The sequence below is a fragment of the Nyctibius grandis genome, chromosome 9 (assembly GCF_013368605.1).
Source record: "Nyctibius grandis isolate bNycGra1 chromosome 9, bNycGra1.pri, whole genome shotgun sequence".
NCBI lineage: Eukaryota > Metazoa > Chordata > Aves > Nyctibiiformes > Nyctibiidae > Nyctibius > Nyctibius grandis.
This window is the reverse complement of record NC_090666.1, coordinates 36,164,544-36,183,135: the sequence shown is the minus strand read 5'-3', so window position 1 is coordinate 36,183,135 and position 18,592 is coordinate 36,164,544. Positions and strand designations below refer to the sequence as shown.

General features: G+C 41.0%; 1 protein-coding gene across 1 annotated transcript in view; it reads right to left on the bottom strand.

The window, feature by feature from the left end:
* MGAT5 (alpha-1,6-mannosylglycoprotein 6-beta-N-acetylglucosaminyltransferase) overlaps window positions 1–17,837 on the bottom strand; it is a 136,612-nt gene extending 118,775 nt beyond the window's left edge. The window contains exon 1 of the mRNA XM_068407674.1: window positions 17,753–17,837. The gene's annotated coding sequence lies outside the window, so the exon portion shown is untranslated. The remainder of the gene's footprint in view (window positions 1–17,752) is intronic.
* Window positions 17,838–18,592: the final 755 nt, after the last annotated feature.

The window sequence follows — 18,592 nt, the reverse complement described above, 5'->3', positions numbered from 1 at the left end:
TAACAATTTTTACTGATACAGTAATACTTGATCTTCTTAGGGAACATAATCTAAATTCATGCTGTTAAGTGATCACAGGACTATCCAATGTATGGCGTAAGCAGTCCATTAAGCTGGAATCTTTAAAAACACTTGCTCCCTAGTAATAACGGAAACAGTTTCTGCAGTTTTACGTCATGCCGTTAAATTTAATTGACAGTCAAGGCAAGTTAATTCCACACCTGCTGAGCGATATCCTGATGGATGGCACCACGGCAGGTCATTAATTTTCTTTCCTTTTGATTAATTTCACACCATACACTGGACACAGTCTTTTGAGCTACGATGTCTGAGTGCAATGCTTAATTCGGCTAAATTGGTTTTTGACTGCTTGCCAAAATGCAAAGAACCCAGATGTGATACAAGTGAAAGGAGGCTTCGCTAGGCTTGGCACTGAACTCTTGACACTGGCACGCGTGTGGCAGGACACTCTCACTCAGCAGTACATTTTAAGCGTGTTCTTCTTGAGCATAGCCTTAAAGCAAAAATTCTGGATACTCCTTACTTTTGAAGAATTGCTTATAAAAAAATTCTGCAGCATCAGCAGAGCAGATAGTAGTGACATTACTGAAACAACTGAGAAGTTAAAGTTAGCCTTTTTTTTGCCACAGAAACCCTCCCATCATTTAGTTACTGACTTCATACCTAATAAGGTATAAAAAGACTACCACATCGCCTGTTTTCAAATAAAAATCAAGATTACAAAGCGTGAAAGGAGGGGAAGGAAAAGGTAACATTCAAAGATGACAACAGCAGCCACTGTGGCCACCACAGCACAAGGGGAAGTTGCAGGTCATTTTGTCCCTCCACAGTCAGTGAAGAGAGCTGGGGCCCTTGGAGGCCTCAAGCCCCACACAAGAGGGTCCAGCCACACAGAGGGCTGAGCTGAGCCAACAGCACACAGCTGGTGAACGGGCTAGTCTCACTCCACACTTCTCATCCTACTGCTCCAAGCCACTCACTCTTACACTCTCCTTTGTGCTAGGTGTGCCAAATCAAGATCCCTCAATGAGCTGATTCAGAGAGTGAAAATGAAAGAAGCCTTTTTCTTACATTAGCTTTCTGCTTGTTTTGCAAACCAAGCTGTCTAACAGATGCGTCAGGTGCGTATCGGTGCTGGTGAAAATGAAAAGGAGAAATTGTATTTTCTGGTAGCAAAGAGCTGTTTAGCTCAGCCCTTCTTCCTCTTTTAGGGAGTGATTCAAAGCAGCAGCCCCAAAAGCCTCATCCTCTGTACTGACTTTGGAAGGACCTGACCTTCCTAAGCTCAAATTAGTATGTGCTTTTATCCCTTTTTCTCCACACTCCCCAATACTCTTCAGCACAGCTAATATTAAGGAACCAGGGACTTAGCTGCTGAATGGAGAGTTAAAGTAAATTATCTCAATCATCAGAAGTTGCAAGCTGGATTTTTTGGACACAACTCCCATTGCTAGCAATCAGTTATGCCAATTCTGATATAGTCAGGAGTATCAAAAGGAAGAGCTACAGTTTGAGTATTATTTACAGCAGTATGCACTTTTTCCTCATCACTGCATGGTTCCCATTATGAATGGGAAAGTGAACATTTCAGTCCTTTCCCCAATTACCCAAAACACAGTATAAAAAAGAGCTGGAGAGATAACCAAGTTTTTGATGTCTACATGACTCCTAGATGCACTTCCCTTTGTGTCTCTCAGTTCTAACGGGCTGCTGAAGAAGCCATTCCCCTTCTACCTAAAATTTCTCTGTAGCTGTTATCTCTCAGGCCTCCTTCTCTTACAAAAGCATGCCATCACTCTCCTCTTCCCAAAAACACCAGCAACCAAAAATCCATAACTAAGCCACACAGGTCATGGCCCACAAACTCTATCAACTTCCTCTCCTTCCCTGAAAAGGGCGGTACTTTCAAAGAAGAGAAACCTAACATTCCTGTATATCATTTGAAACTAAAGAACCCCAACTCTCACACAGGGTCTTAAAGCTGTTTTTTCTCCACCTCACACAAATAATAGAGAATTAAGGTGAAATTTCACCTAAGTGCATAGATTAATGCTTACAAAATCCCTTTAATTGTTATAGCAATTTGTAAACTAAAACCAAAGTGCAATAAAGAATGAATTTTAAATTGCTATATGTTTGCATATATTCATTATGCACATCACCATATGTCAGGCAGAATCTCTGAAGGTAAATCTCAAATGAGTGATTACCACTGAAGCAACATGATGGAGAACAAAGTAGACAAGTGATATATTTATCTTCATCCTATCTTTGTCCTTAGAGGAAAGTGTTCCTTCTAGTGTGGGAAGGGGAGGAGGAAAAAAACCTTATTTGATATGTTAAAAAAAAAAAAAAAAAAGCCTAGAAAATGAAGGCATGTTTTTCCCCAGCACTGATGACCCACTTTAAACAGTTTTATGTAACTATAAAATGAGACTGTATTTGCCTTGCCATGGATTTAATTTTGTGTTTTTCAGTCTGAACCACACCAGAGGATTATTATCCTCACCTGCCTACCATAGTTTTCTGAACTTTCTCAGCTTAAGTAATTCTGTCCCTCTCCACCTTTTCAAATAAATTAAAAAAAAAAAAAAAGACAAATCTGGCGAGGTAATTTTGCACTTGGCTGAACTGTACAAGGATTATATAATCTGAATCTATGCAGCTATCTTTAATATCTGTTACCTTCTTCTTAAATTTTCACGGGTCCTGGAATTCCACTATGCATGCTCTTTGACATGTTTTCAGGCATGCCCATGGAGCTTTTCTCCCTCCAGGGCTGGGAACACAAGTCAGTTAGAAAACAAGTATAAACTAGAGCATTGTCATCAAATGAAATGGTTTTCCAAATACATGCAGAAATGGATCCACTTCAGTACGTATTCTCTAAAAGGGCACATAAAACTTAACATTAATACATCTCTTTGCCACTTCAACAGAAACCAGTCTAGATGTTGCTCATAGTTGTATGAATTAAAGAGCAGGAAAAAAAACAGGTCCCTTCTAGCAGAAAATCTTGCAGTGTGACAACTAAAAGCTCCTTCACACACAACACAAAGATTAATATAATTGGAAAACACCACACACGTACAACAAAGTATCCATATATTTGTCAAATATTATCTGAATCATAGGGATAAGATTTACAAGGCAGTTGTCAGACTTTCATGGCCCATTCAAAAACATTAGCTTAGTTATGAGGTTAGTTCTCCAGTGTTTCAACAATATAAATGCGTTATAAGCAATATAAATGTAAGCATTGAGGCTTCCTTCCTCTTCCCCCCAACATCAAAAAAAAAAGCTCTAAAAAATATCTCTAGTTATGACAAGTGGTGCCACTGGCAGCTGAAGATCAGCTGCTATGGCTATAATCTAGATAACACCTTTCCACTGTAGCTGCATCCTAAACTCTAGCCAAGATCTACAGTAGGAGACATCCTACTGCAAACCTCTTTAGCATCCTAAACCCAAATGGTTTCCAGAATCAGAAATGACATTCAAAAGGCAATACTGTCCATCTCTAGAATGGCGACAGTTAAAAACTGCATTTTGAGCTAACGAGGGAAAGTTAGGACAATTCTCAGGATAAATACAGTGATAGAAGGCTTGCCTCAAAACAAACTTCCACTAGTAGCAAGAATGACATTTGGTTGCAGTATATTGTACACTCTACCTAACGTTTAGTTAGATGAAAAGCTCTTAGAGAAGACACTTGGTATCAAAGGTGCAAGCCCAGTGGAATTATTTCTACTTGCTGATTTTCTGGACCTCCATGGCAGATTCAGCATCCATTCTCCCAGCCTGCATCATGAAGTATCTTCCTTGAATCAAATTAATGTTAGCTAGGTAAAGGCACAAGACGTGAAATAAACCCACAACTCTAAGACACGAATACTCATATATAAATATGTACAAAAAAAAATCCATTTTCAAATAGTCCTTTTGAAAATTATTACAATCCAGCAGTTAACTTAAATGCATATAAGGCTGCCAAAAAGATCACTTACAGCTCTGAGCAGAATTTAAATGGTCTTGAAACAGTACTGTAGTACTAGCAAAGAGGAAAAGAGAGACCACTGTACTGACACTACCACAGCTGAACAGATTTCTTTACTGTTTAGTCATAGTTAATGAAGAGAAAAAGATAAGCAGAGAGACAAAGGAACAGATTTTCTAATATTATGAAAATAGTCCTTTCTACTCACTGGGGACATGTGCTGGCAAGCACATCTTTAAAAGACAAGTTGGTACAAAAAGTCTTTCTCTTTTAAACTCTGTATCACTAGGCTACATCGATTTATGGTTGTAACAGCCAGGATTTGACAGATAACCTGCAGATAACTATTTAAGGCAGCATCTTAGCACATTTCAACATCCAGAGCAGTCCATTTGCTTTGTAAGCTACAACCACAAGGATCCAACACAGGCTATCCTACCATGGTATCATATCTTAGCGTACTGGCTTACACCTGTGTTCCACTGCAGAAAGTAGATAAACCTGTATTTGAGCCACGTGCGTGCAGAGTATAAGAGCATCTCTAATTGGGGAGGACACACACAACAAAACCCAACAGTCGTCAGTCACTTGAGTTCATTAGGTCTGGTCTTAGAAGAACTGTTCATGCTAATAGCCTGGCAAAAGAAGGAATATATTTATTCAACAACATTTCCCTCTCTGTTTCAGAGGGATATGATATTTCTTTCTACAGCTTTGTATCACTCAATAGCTTCCAGGCTTCACTCCAACTTAGGCTGCTCTTTTAATGCTGAGAAATGATGTATCCTACAGTTTTGACTCAACACATGACTTGAGGTTTAATCTGAAGAGTGCTTTGGAAATCATCTCTATACTCTTATCTATTTAAATCCAAAATTATTATTGCATACAGTTATTTTGGCACATGACTTTTGAGTGACTTCCACTTATTTTCCAAACCTAAGAAAATATCTGATCTTCAAGACAGTTGAGCAACTAAGTTGTTTTTTACGTAGGTAAGGCTTCATTAAACTCCTAACCTCTCTCCCACGAACTGCCTTGTTCCTGCTCTTCATACTCAAATCTGCTTTCCCTTAAAGAGAGCAGTACTCGACTAATTAATTTAATGACTCCTTAAGAACAACTTCACCACCAGTACCACCAAATCTTCCTCTACTTGAAGAATTTTTCCTTCATTTAGTTTAAAAAATAAAAAGCAAAACCAACTACTGCTTCATGGCTGTAAGTATCTAGGTGTTATGACATTCACAATTCCACATTAGACACCTAAAATCTGTATACAATGAGAGTTCAAAGAGGGACTCAAAAAGTCGGCTTACAAAAGAAGCAGCTTAATTATGAAAAGACAACAGCTAGCATGGATTTAACAGAAATTTCAGGGGATAGTATTTAAAAAGTTGTCTAAATTCAGATCTATTTGATGCCTTGCTCCGCTCAGCTTTCCTATGTTCTAACAGACCACTGAGACAATTTAAAGCAGCAAACTTACATTTTCTCCATAATATTTTAATTTGTTCATCCTGACTGGCTTTTTTGGGGGGTATAATGATAGCCTTAGAAGAGATTCCTATACAAACATTTAGAATAATCAAGCCAAATATGTTATTGCAATAACATATTGAATATATCACCAAAAATATGGAAGTCAATTCTAGTGCAAATAACCCCCAGGGAAAAAAATCTGCAGATCCAGACAAACTACAGGACATTCGGCGATTACTCACCTCTTCAATGTGCTACTTTCATTTTCTGTAGATTCAAAGCTTGTGCAACATGGTCAGAGAGTCAGACCTTCAGTAAAAATGGCCTCAATCATTACAGACAGTTGCTCGAGGTCAGTTGAAAAAGCCACATCAGAGAAAAGACAAGAAAGAGGATTTGTGTGAAAGAGTTATTGATGTGACAAAGAAAAAGATGCAAGATCAGCTGGCCCTCTGAAGGCACGCAGTCCTTGCTTGAAATCATCTGTTTTGGTAATTAAGTGGTGAGCAATCCAACAGAAAGGTTCTAGTTCATCTTGTATCTATTATTAGCTGATTGTAACAAAGATTCAGCACAACCGCGCATAAACCATTCAGAGACTTCATCAACTTCGACTTAATTGTACAGAAAAAAATCCATCCAGGTTTGGTGGGTGGGTGGGGTGGGATGAGTAGTTCTGTTTTAGTCTAATTCTAGAAGTCAGTAAGTTCAGTAAATAAGGACATTTCCTAAATGATTTAATAAAGAAACAGGTTACACAAACATGAGAAAGAATTTCAGAAGTACACTTCGGGGGATGGGAAGGAATGCATGAGGTAAAGCTTAAGTGTAATGTGTGTGAAAAAATTTCAAGTCATATGGTGAAATCTCAACCCAGAAGATGAGATGTTTGGAGAAAAAAGGCAAAAGCCATTCAGAAGCCTGGATTAAGAAGGAGATTTTGTTTTTTCCCAAGCACAGCTGAGGATATCCTAAACACTTACCACACATAACTGAAATACAGCTTGACCAACAACAACAAAAAAACAAACGCAAAATAAGCATACTCAGAATTGAGAGACAGCTGAATTTTAACACATCTGCTGAATAAGAGATTATATTCACTGAAATCCTCACAGTCTAGTGGAAGGCTGTTTCCAGTGCTGAGCAGAACAGAAAATACATATGCTGCCTGCATAGCTCCTGAAGGCCAAACGAAAAAAGAGCACAACATGATTATCCCTTCAGTCTTCTAAGATGTGGAACAGCACAGGCAGTGGTAATAGCAATAATTAAGTAGCAGTGACAGAGAAAACATGATTCAAATTACGCAAAATAGGGAAGGAGGGAAACAGACACAAGCCAAGACGGAAACAAAAGTATGACCAAAACTCTGAAACCTGTTACACAGCATTCTGGAGAATTTCTAACACTTCTCCCAGTTTTCTTATTTTTTTTTTTAATCAGTTTTACAACTCAAACACTGGTGTATGTTATGTGATATTCTACACAAATTTTTATAAGGAAATATATAAAGACCTTAACACCATAATAAACTGGACAATTGTCAGCAGTGCACTCAGCCACACACACAAGCCAAGTGAGAATATATTAGCCAAAAAAAAAAAAACTATGCTAATAACATTTGACAGATTTCTTCCTCCATTTGTCAAATGCAAGGATGACAGAGCTGGTCAGTACAAAATAAACAATGAAAAGGTTTTAATCCTGGATTTCTGTAGCCTGGACAAACATTTTTATCCTGAGCAATAGGCTTGATCCCCATAGAACAGGGAAGGTGGACATGTTGAGCACTGTAAGGTTCCTAGAGTAATTTCTGTCAAACTACAATGCCGCATCAGCAGCCTTTTTAATGAAATGTTAAAAATTAGGTATTTAAAGAATAAGGTGAGTGGCATATTTAAAAATACTCTGTAGCTTGTGAAAGGGCAAGAGTACACCTTCATTAAAAAACTCTTTTCATAACACACATCCAAAATCAATAGTGTGAAATCCGAGTTGTATATCAGGAATTTATACAGTTAGAAGGAGGTTTTTTGTTTGTTTGTTTGGGGTTTTTTTTGGTTTTTTTGTTGGTTTTTTTTTAATTTGGATAAACCAACATAAAAAGGTATATTGATAGTAATTACACAGAGTAAGTCTTTTTGGAAAAAAAAAAAAACCCTACATTAATTTGCTAGATAAAACTGGGGCCATTTGACCTACTGGATAGAGCATTAACCAATATTAACCCTCTGTTAACCTAACATTTTAAGAAGTAATAAAAACAACATCTTCTAAATTAGGTTGATGTTCAAACACCCCAAGCCAGCACTGTCACTGAAAGCAGAATCTTTATCCCTCTCCAACCTCCTTCCCCAGCCTACATGGTTAAAAGGTGAAGACAACCAGGCAACACCGGCATTTGGAAACATGAGCAGCCAAACGCCAGAAAGCCATTTACAGGCACGAGAGTTTGTCAGCCAGTTCACTGCACTGTCACATAAATGCACTGATAGGAAGTGGGGAGAGATCAGTATGAGGGCAAGAGACTGGTATGAGGGCACAAATTTCATCTAACTGCAGTCTTGGTGAATATCAGGAAGACTAATGACATTCCCATATAAAAGCACCATCAAATGCCAGTGTCAATTCTCCTCTGATCAGAGCACAGAACATTTGATTAGCATAAAGTACTACAAATTATAAAACAGCATTATAAGACCACTGAGTTACACGGAGTATTCTGAACACCGTATCCTGAAGTACCAGATTATCAGTTGGGCAACAGAATTCAAGTTTACCATATCCAATGGGAAAAATACTCAAGGGTAGAACAAGACTTGAGGTACAAACAACAGTCTGAATAGAGGCCAAGACAATTCTAACAAAAGAGTACTAATGGTGAATGGGAAATAAATCAGTTGTTCAAATATATAGGATGTAGAAAACTTGTACTTCAAATGTAGAGAAAAATTAGATTCTTCAGATCTCCATCTAACCCCCCTTTTTAGCCCTAAGAAATGCAAAATGTACGTAGAACAGTTCCCCCATATATTTAAATTATAATACTATTTTTCAAGTACAGCTTTTTTCAAAGGTATCTTTTTTCCCCTTTATAAAGCTCCCTGTTTCCTTTGCTCTAGATGTGGCCAGATGCAGGCCAATAACCCAATATGTAAGAAAGTGTTCTTAGACATGTTTTAAGTAGCTTAATCAATACTATCATTCTTCTGCAACATTACACAGTGCACAAGCTACGCAACCAGTACATATGGAAACTGCTATGTCAGGAAATGAATCAAGGTACAAGGACTTTAATAGAAGCTGAACAGAAGCTAAACCTGTTACAAGCTTTTGCTCTGTATCAGCCAGTACAGCCCTCAAAGGAAAGTTTAAGTGCACACTTGGGCCTCATTGTACTAGTTTCAATGCACAGAGCCAGAGGTTTAAATAGCATCAACTCAAAAAGCGCTTAAGTAAACTGCAATATGCCTTTTACACCAGTACAGAACTTCACGCACTGCACTTAAACTCTCATTACATCATTACAAAAATCCATTCCTTTCACTACAGGCCGATGGCACACCGAATCACTGCTGGTAACATACCAACAGCGTTGCAACAACTGCTCACCCGCTGGACATTCAGCAGCCAGCATAGATCAACCAGTGAACTAAAATTCCTAACTTCCAGTGTGCAAGTACTATTTTCACAGAATTTCATCCCAGCTGCTAGTAAGCAGCAATTTGTAATGGACTACAGCACACAGGCCAAAACCTTTATCATCTTCGAGCCTGAAGCTCCTCCTTGCTCCCTCAGTTATTCTTTAACTTACCTTGGTGACAACTTTGATAACACAGGTTAGGTGAAAGTTACTGTAACCTTTTGCTGAAAGGAATCATGAGTAGTCCTATAAGGTTACCAATCCAGAACCCAAGGAGAGTCACTTAACAGACTCAAATATTTCACAGAAATTAAGAACTGGGGCCATGGAGCGAAATCAATAAGCTTCCCCAGAAGTCTCAAACCACTGAGATCTAGATTCAGACACACGTCAAATTGCTTTGTCAAACACTGATGTAACTCAGTTTCATTTCTCACACCATTAAAAAAGTCAGAGGTTTTTATTTTACTGATTATTCAATTTCTTGAACATATGACTGCCAAGCTACTTAAAATATCTGGAAAAGTATGCCATCAAGAACTACAGATTACGATCTTCTCTAAGGAGCATAGTTTATATTTCACTTTCAAGAGAGCGTATGATATAAAAACAGAAAAGTATTTTTTTCTAGAACTGATTTATAAATAAACTCAACTGGCATCTAAGAAAATAGCTAATATATATAACAATATAATATTTTATTTTAAAGTATAACCATAATGTATTCATTTAACTTGATTACAGGCTCTTAAAATTAGACTTTAATTAAAATTAAAGTATTCAGAACTGGTTGATTTTATCTATAGTAAAATAGCTGTTAGCTTGAGTAGAAAAACCACTGGAAGTATGTGCAGCATTCTCCTCCTGCATGCTTTTTTCCAGTCTAGTAAAAGAAAAGCAGCTGCATAACACAAATAGATGTTAAGTATAAACAGAATGATACTGCATTTCACCGTGTTCTTGGAGGATCAATAGTACTGATTGAGAAACTGCATTTCATGAAGAGAAATACAGGGAGGAAAACTTAATTTTTACAAGAACTTACAAAAACAAATCAATGTGCTAAGGAACTGATTGGAACAATGTAGCTTTAATAATCTGGTCAAATATCCCGTACAACCTAGGCTGAAATCTGAGTGGTAAAGATTGAGAAATCTTTGTGTCTTTCCCCCCCTGCCCCCCTCCCTCCTCTACAGAGTGTTCCACATCCTTTTCCTGTTCTGTCAGATCAGGAAACACAAATACTGATTTCACTGACAAAATCCTACCAAAAGACAGCAGTAACAGTTCTTAATGAAATCTAAGAAGAAAAAAAAACTCATTAGATATTCTATTTTGGCTATATGTCTATTCAAATTTAAAGCTCAATTTCTAAATTTAGTTGACTTCCAGACAAATGGTTTGAGCTTTTCAAAAGCCTCTCTCAAACGATTCATTTTGTTCAGTCCTCCAAATATTTTTTCAGATTTTTTCCTGATCTCTGGAACTTTTTTTCCACAATCCCTGCAACAGAGGTTTGTATTTCACATTTCCTACCTTAAATTCCATCAACACACAGAGAGTAAGAAACAGTCATTTTTCTGCTCCTACTCACTGCTTGCAAGTATGCCTCTAAATCATCCACAACCCGAGCATCAAACTGGTGCCTTACTTGGACTGCTTGCCCACTTGTTTTTTTAAACATCTCATTGCTACCCAAGGAATAGCTATTCCTTTTGCAGCCCCTCTTCCTGCCAAAATCATCTCTGAATCCACTACATGTCTACCATTAGCCAAACGCATTTTTGTCTGGATTGTTCGAGTGTTTCAAAAGCAGAGATGCTGGAGGGTTTCGGAGGTGTCTCTTAATGTGGCTTTTTTTTTTTTTGGTACGCCTGTACCTGTGTGTGTGACATAGGTGGGAAAGTTCATATCCACATACAATGTACTAGTACCTACAGAGAACACCATGGTCAAGCTCCTTTAACTTTACCGCAGGAGTTTGCCAAATAGGTATGAAAGTTTCTATGTTAAGAATATTACAGGTTTTTCCTAGGCATGAAATACATCTGTCTGCTTCGTTTCTCTTTTTTTCAGGGAGAAAGCTCCTTTGCCAGGTGGCTCAGAAATTCCAAGATCAGGTAAACTAACAAAGACACAGCAATATAAAACTCTGTATTCTTTTTAGGAAAAGGGGGCCCATTTTTAATGTACAATTCATACCAAAAGCAAGACAGAAAGAAAACTCATCCCGAGAATCTGAACATGACGAAGATCTGGTTGCTGCTCTTTGCTGAATACTTCTAGACAGAATCTCCGCTTTCCATAATTATTGCTATTTTAATTATTAAAGCCAGCAAGCTTTAGTTGCATCTAGACAGACACGGGCAATTCAAATCAACATCGGGAGAAGTGAAATATTTCATGGCTCATGTTACTCGGAGTAATACTTCAGAGGCATTAGTACTGGAAATATTTATTTTAGGCAGAAATAGCCTTTACACTACAGTCCATCGAAACAGTGTGGGACTTTCATTCTACAGTTAGGTCATGCAAACAGTTTCATTCAGCATTCAACACAATCACGTCACAATGTCTTCATATAGAATGAATAAACAACATAAAACCTGGATAACTACAAGATTAGAAACATTCCTCACATTTATTCTAGGTTTTTCTTTTTTTTTTTTTTTTAAACAAGCTTTTCAGAAAAAGTAATCAATTGGTATGTCTGATACAGAGGTCTCATGGTACAGTGGTACAACTTTTTCAAGAGCAACTTAAAACTAGTATTTTCACTCTTCATCTACAATACAGAAAATTAAATCATTGCACAAACTGTACTTGAACAGGACCTATCAAGAAAGATTCATGGAAGTTACAAAAGCTTGTTAGGAGGTAGATGATCTGTTCAAAGATTTTAGCCATGAATACCATATCAATGTTCAAATTCACTAAATGAAGGAGTTATACATATTTTTCTTAACTCATGTATCCTATGTAGACAAGTTTTACATGACTAATGAAACATTTCAGATAGACCATCTTCAATCAAAACACATTTTACACTTCATTTTACCAAAAAAGGTCATAATAGCAGAGAAAATACAAGTTTAGTTACATGGGGTCCTTAATACTTTATCTTCCATGTATATCACACACATACTGCAGTTATGCTCTGCAGAGTTCAGGGGAAACTTCCAAAAACTGCACTGAATCTGCATTGAACTGCATTAGTCCTCTGCAGCAAAGGAACAAACACACAGAGAGAGCAAGGGAGAGGACTAAAAAAAAAAAAAAAAAGCGAGAGGGATAAGACACAGCATTTTAAACCCAAGAGAACTACTGCCTAAGTGAATATATGCAGATACCTTTGTACTAACAAGGATCTTCTGTAAGAATGTGTTAATCCACTTTAGTCACACATATTGCAGACAAGAGGACTATCACATCATGTCACAGAGTCCAAAGGTTGAGTATTTTGAAATGTCACACGTCCAAAAAACATTCAGATCACAAAATATAACCTTAGGCAGGAATGATACTTCACTGCAGCTTGGACCTTTATGACAGCTTCGAATCATAGAGTCATTTAGGTTGGAAAAGACCCTTAAGATCATCAAGTCCAACCCTAAACCTAACACAACCAAGACCACCACTAAATCACGTCCCTAAGCACCACATCTAGACATGTCTTAAATACCTCCAGGGATGGTGACTCCACCACTTCCCTGGGCAGCCTGTTCCAATGTTTGATAAACCTTTCAGGGAAGAAATTTTTCCTGATATCCAATCTACTAGTTGATTAGTAGCTATCCAAAAATGCTTTGCTAGGACGTCAATACCAGTTATATAAAATGCTGTCCCAGTGCACGTATGACTTGCCTGTTTCCAAGGGAAGGGAGGAACACAACCTTAACAGTCAATGGAAAGGAAGCAGCAATAAACTTCACTACCTAACTCCAACAAGAGTGAAGAAAAGGTTTTAGTTATAAAACTATTATAGGGAAAAGTAACCACAAGCAACACATTACATAGCAAAAATTTATATACAAAGAAATGCAACAAACTACATGACCCATGAGCAAGAACTGATAAAAGTAAAATCAGGTTCTGCCCACTACTTGTAACCTATGTTGTCTAAAGGACAACAAGGTTATAAGAGGTGGTTGATAGCTTTGAAAGATTACAGGCTTTTATCATGATATAAAAATCAGTAAGACAAACATCAGTAGGTTAGACTAATAATCAAGGTTAAACAGTTTGGAATGCCTGTGGCATGTATGAAGAAATACAGTTAGCTAACAGGAAAAGAGGACCTTGTGAGACTCAAAGTGCCAAGATCACAGGATTCTTAACTCATACAATCCATAAATAATAAATCAAAAAAATCACAGCACTGACTTAAGCTTTCCTCATGAAAAGGGAATCCCTGTCCCACAAACTAATTTCCTCTTCTCTGTTCTTTCACTGCAGTGTGTCCCTAGTATGCAAGCGGCCACAGCCATATGAAAATGCCATAATTTTAGCAGTTCGACAAAGGAGCTACATCCTGGCCTGAGTGCATGCATAGACCTTGGGCTTGAAGGCTTCACCCAATTAAAGCAGACGAGATTTCTTGTCAGAAGGCAAGAAGAAAACCCCACAAATTCATCTCAAGACAGCTGAACTACTCCAGCTTGAATAGAAGAATAAGGCTATCCACCCTGATAAGTTTGCACTGTCACAAAAATCCACTGCCTCGCATCTGGGAGGCTGTGTCAGCACTTGTGTCATCAATTCTCCATCATTATGGTGGCTTCTCCTCAAAAGCCATCCAATTAAGAGAGCCTCTGTCAATATCCAAAGCCCTTCACTGAACTAATGTAAATTTTATATATACAAACTCTAGTCACATTCTCTTTGCTGCCATGAGTTACAGTATGAGTTATCAACTCACATGAACAAACAAGAAACTGACAAAAAAAGATGGGGTCAGAAGTGATGGAAATCAAGCCACTATCAAAACATGATCTGAATGAGACTTATTCCTCACAGAATGTATATTTCATTATATCATAAGTCTGGGCTCTTCAAGAAATTAAAGTGAAACAGATAATGAACCTTTACAACTTCAATAATGCATGCCAATAACAGGAGGCTAAAAGAGGAAAACAAGAGGGTTTTGAGTGTGCACACATACACACAGAGCAAAATACAAAATTCCACTTTTTCTCCTGAAGAATGGAAGACAAAAGATTTTTTACGTTTTGGTGTTGGGGTTTTTGTTGTTTAAGTGGATGTGCACACGTGGTATATGAAATGCAGAGATGCATAAATACTAACTCAGCAAAAGTAGAGCGGAATAAAGGATGACCTTATTCCACTCCAATCAGTTAAGAACTTTTTGAAATTGAAGATGCAGTAACAGCAAAACTGCTTGACTCCTGAAAGAGTTTCCACTCATCAGATTCCCAGCTGATTAGCACTGTGCAGCATGTTCATTTCCTTCAGCAGATGCTTCCAATGTTCGTTACCAAGAGCTGCTGCTGGAGTGCTGCTCTGGTTCCAAACTGGGCTAGCAAAAGAGTTCTGCAGACACTTTGGGAATAATGTGATATAAATTAAAGTACCATCAGAACCTGGCTTTTTTTATATTCACCATATTGTATTTCTTTCACCATCTATATAAGAGACTAAGTATACACTAAGTCAGACAATCTGTTGGCAAATAACCATAAAGTAATGTTTGCCATCAAATCTGCCTTATCACTGCTTTTCCTTTCAATAAAACTGAACTAATTCTCCCATTCTCTCATGAAACACTAAGCCTTCTTTAGATTTCAGTCTGCACAAAACATGAACGCTGCATTCACATAAGCCTTCAAAACACTTACCACACAGCTAATAATCAAGTTACTATATCAGTGAAGGGCAGTTAATGCCAACTACTCCTGAAGTTCTGTTAAAATTTTAGAGCCAAGATGAGGGAGAAAACTGCATACTAAGCTATTTTATTAAACAGAAGCAAAAGCAGAGTGAACTTGTTAGATGACAGGCATACGATGCCAAAAACATAACCTTGCAAACAAAATAAAAAAAAAAAAAAAAATCAAACTTGAAGGGAAATCAGTGGTGCTAATAAAATTCTACATTTTATCTCAAGCATAGAAGTGGATGGTATAAAGCTTTCTTTTCCTTTTCCTTTTTTAAACAAGGAAGGGAATCTGGTTGGAGGGAGATGACTTAAAATTGAAGAGCAATTGTCTTTATTCTTAAGTCATTTTTAGGAATTCAGAACACTTCATTATTTTGCCAGATTCTATTTTATAAAGCAGATTAAGGATTTTAGATGATTTGCACCCACTGTCGCTGGCTGCTTCCTAAGTTTTAGGCAGTTTAGTTTTGGGAGCTTAAACAACCTGATCTTCTTATATTCAGTCACTTTGTCTTTCAGCATCTTTTCAGTCCAGGCTGTATAAGCTGCCTTCCTCCTGGACAGCAAGATGGGTTTATCACCCAGAAAAGAGGAAGCATATGTTCTTATTTAATCCTTATTCTGCTCGTACAAAATAAATCCACATTCTATATAAGTGCAACAGAAAAAAGTCTATATATGTTAAGCTATGAAGAACAGACATTCCTTTTGCTAAACATACTGCTCAGAGTAAATAAGAATAAACTATTCCCTACATCACCTCATACAGGTAAAGAGCAGGAAGCAGTAGTGAAAGTTACCTTGTATGTAACAAAACCACCAGAAAAAAGGTGAAGGTTTTCTTCCTACTATGAGGCTTGGTACAGCCACCAGTAATTATGTGAACTGTGGGTGTTGCAGTAAGCAGAGTTTCTCATGAAGAACAGTCAGTCATTACACAGAGATGAAGAAGGAAAAACATAAATCACCCATTCAGATTAAATTGGACTCAGTGTCCCCAGGCAAAATGGTTTCAACAATAAGTAACAAGAACTATCTAGTTCCTCTTTTTGAAAGCTTTTCAGTCTTTTATGAAATGGCAAAAGTATTTTGTAAGAACTGAGATCACCTCATTGATTTGGGAGTAAAGACATAGCCCTAGCCTGTGAACAACTTCCAATGCTGTCCTCCTGAGGACGAGGATTAACAGATACAGCACTAGACTTTCCCTCCACCCTACTCGCATCTTCTACACATGAGGCTGTTCGCCAAGATAAAGCACTTGCACTGCACTAAGTCAAAATTCATTCCTGTATTTAGGATTATGAGTCATGCTATTGAAAGTGCTATCATACTATTTCACAGGGACAAGGTGACACGGCTTTTTAGACAAACAAGATTGTGTACTAGAATAACATGAATCTCAAGAGTGAGCCTTCATATAAAGAGTATTCTATTCTTGCTGCAGTTATCAAGAGAGACTGATGTATCAAGACGTAACACAAGAATTAAGAATTCATTCTCCCAAGTTTACTGACCACAATGCCAGAAAGAGAAACACGCACTTGAAAGATGAGATTGATATTGTACTGTATCGGGGAAAGATGGAACCTGCACTTCCTAACACTAAGGAAAACCTCTACCAAGATTTAGTTCCTGAAAACTGAGTGACATTTATTTTCCCCTAAATATATTAAGAAGTAAGTTTACCTTAAATAGTTGCTAGAACTCAAGGGAGACAAAAAAACGGCACACAAAATTCTTGTTTAATGTAGGTGCGCAACCTATGCAATCACATCAGGTCAGCCACTGCTTTTCACATAAAGATAAATCCCTACGATCAAACCACAAGATGATGTGTAAGAAATACCGAACCTGACAAATTCACAGCATTGTTATTTCCAATCTAAAGCTCAATGCACCTCTGGCGAAAAAGTAGCAGGCATGGCAGAGCAAAGCACAGTTGGCACAGAGGTGACAGTTTTCAGGAGCCTTTTTCTCAAATGCACTTCCTAGAGGTTTACGAAGTCCGAAGAGGAAACAAAACCAGCACCGGGTGGAACCGAGAGCTTGTAAATCGGATCGTAACGGGGAGATTTCAACAGACTTTCGCCCGAGATTCATCCTCCCACCCACGGCAGCGCTTGCCGCCCGCCCTTCGCTAAAACCTCCGCCGGCGCCGCTCCGTCCCTCAGAGGCGCGCCCGCCCGCCCCGGCTGCCCACCGCCGCCCAGGCACACGGCGGGCGGCCACCGCCGGGCTCCCCGGGGCCGCCCCCCTCCGGAGACACCTCCCCGGCCCCGGCTCCGCTCGGGGGGCAGCAGCCACCGCCCGCGAAGGCGCTCCCCGCCCGGCCGGGCGCGGAAGGTCGTTACGCAAGGTGACGGGGGCGGCCGGGCCGCTGCAAGGACGGGCCCCGCCGCACCGAAGCGGCTGCCTCGGCGATTCCCTTCCCTCCCGTTCCGCACCCGCCGCCGGCCCCGCCTCGCGGCGCCCCGCGGCACCCGGCTCTCCCGCGCCGAGCCGGCCCCAGGAGAGGGCGATGGGCTCGGGGGGGGCGGCGCCCGCCCCGCACGGCTGCGGCGGCTGTGACGGGGGAGCTGAGGAGACCGCTCTCCCTCACGACCCGCGGAGCCGCAGCGGCCTGAGGGGGGCAACGGCGGGGGCGCCCCTCACCGCAGGGCTGGGCCCGGCACCCGTCCCCACCACCCCAACCCCGGCGCCGCCTCACCTCCTCCGGCGACGCCTGTGCGCAGCCCCCCGCGCCGGGAGGAGCGCATCGCCCATGGTCCTCGGCGGAGGCCGGCGCGGGCTGAGGGACGGCCGCCGCGCCCGCCGTGGGGGCCGGGCCACCTGGAGGCGGGCGGGCGCAAGGGAGCGTCTGCAAACTGCCAGCCGCTAGGGCGGGCGCGCGGCGCCGCGCAGCACTGCACGGCAGCGCCCGCCCGTGTGCAGGCCGGAAGCGCTTGTGATAGGCCGAGGCAGAGCGAGGGAGCGTCTGCAAAGTGCCTGGCCGGCTGGGGAGCGCGCGGGCGGGAGGCGGGCGCGCGGGTGTGAGGAGCAAGCGCCCGCGAGCGGGCACAGGCGCTCGTGCGCGGCCGCCGCGCGCGGGGAGGCTCCGGCGGGAAACGCCCACGCGCCCGCCGGCGGGGCGACGCCTCAGCCCCGTCAGCCCGGCGCTCCTGAGGGGCGGCCTCGGCCCCGCCACAGCCCCGTCGGCCCGGCGCTCCTGAGGGGCGGCCTCGGCCCCGCCACAGCCCCGTCGGCCCGGCGCTCCTGAGGGGCGGCCTCGGCCCCGCCACAGCCCTGGCCTCGCCCTCGCTTGTGCGGGCCCTTTGCCCCTCACACCTGCCTGTGGCCCGGTCAGCGAGCGGCCGGTGGCCCCGCGGAGCGGCGGGCCGCGCTCAGGCCTAGCGGAGCCCGCCTATGGGCCGGCGGGGAGGAATGGCCCGGGAAACCGCCGCTGCCGCCTCACGGTGCTGGGCAGTCCGTCAGCCAGAGGTCAGGAAAGGAGGGACAGATAAACATGGCTGGAAGAGCGCTGACTGACCCCGCGCCGTGGTAGAGCGTG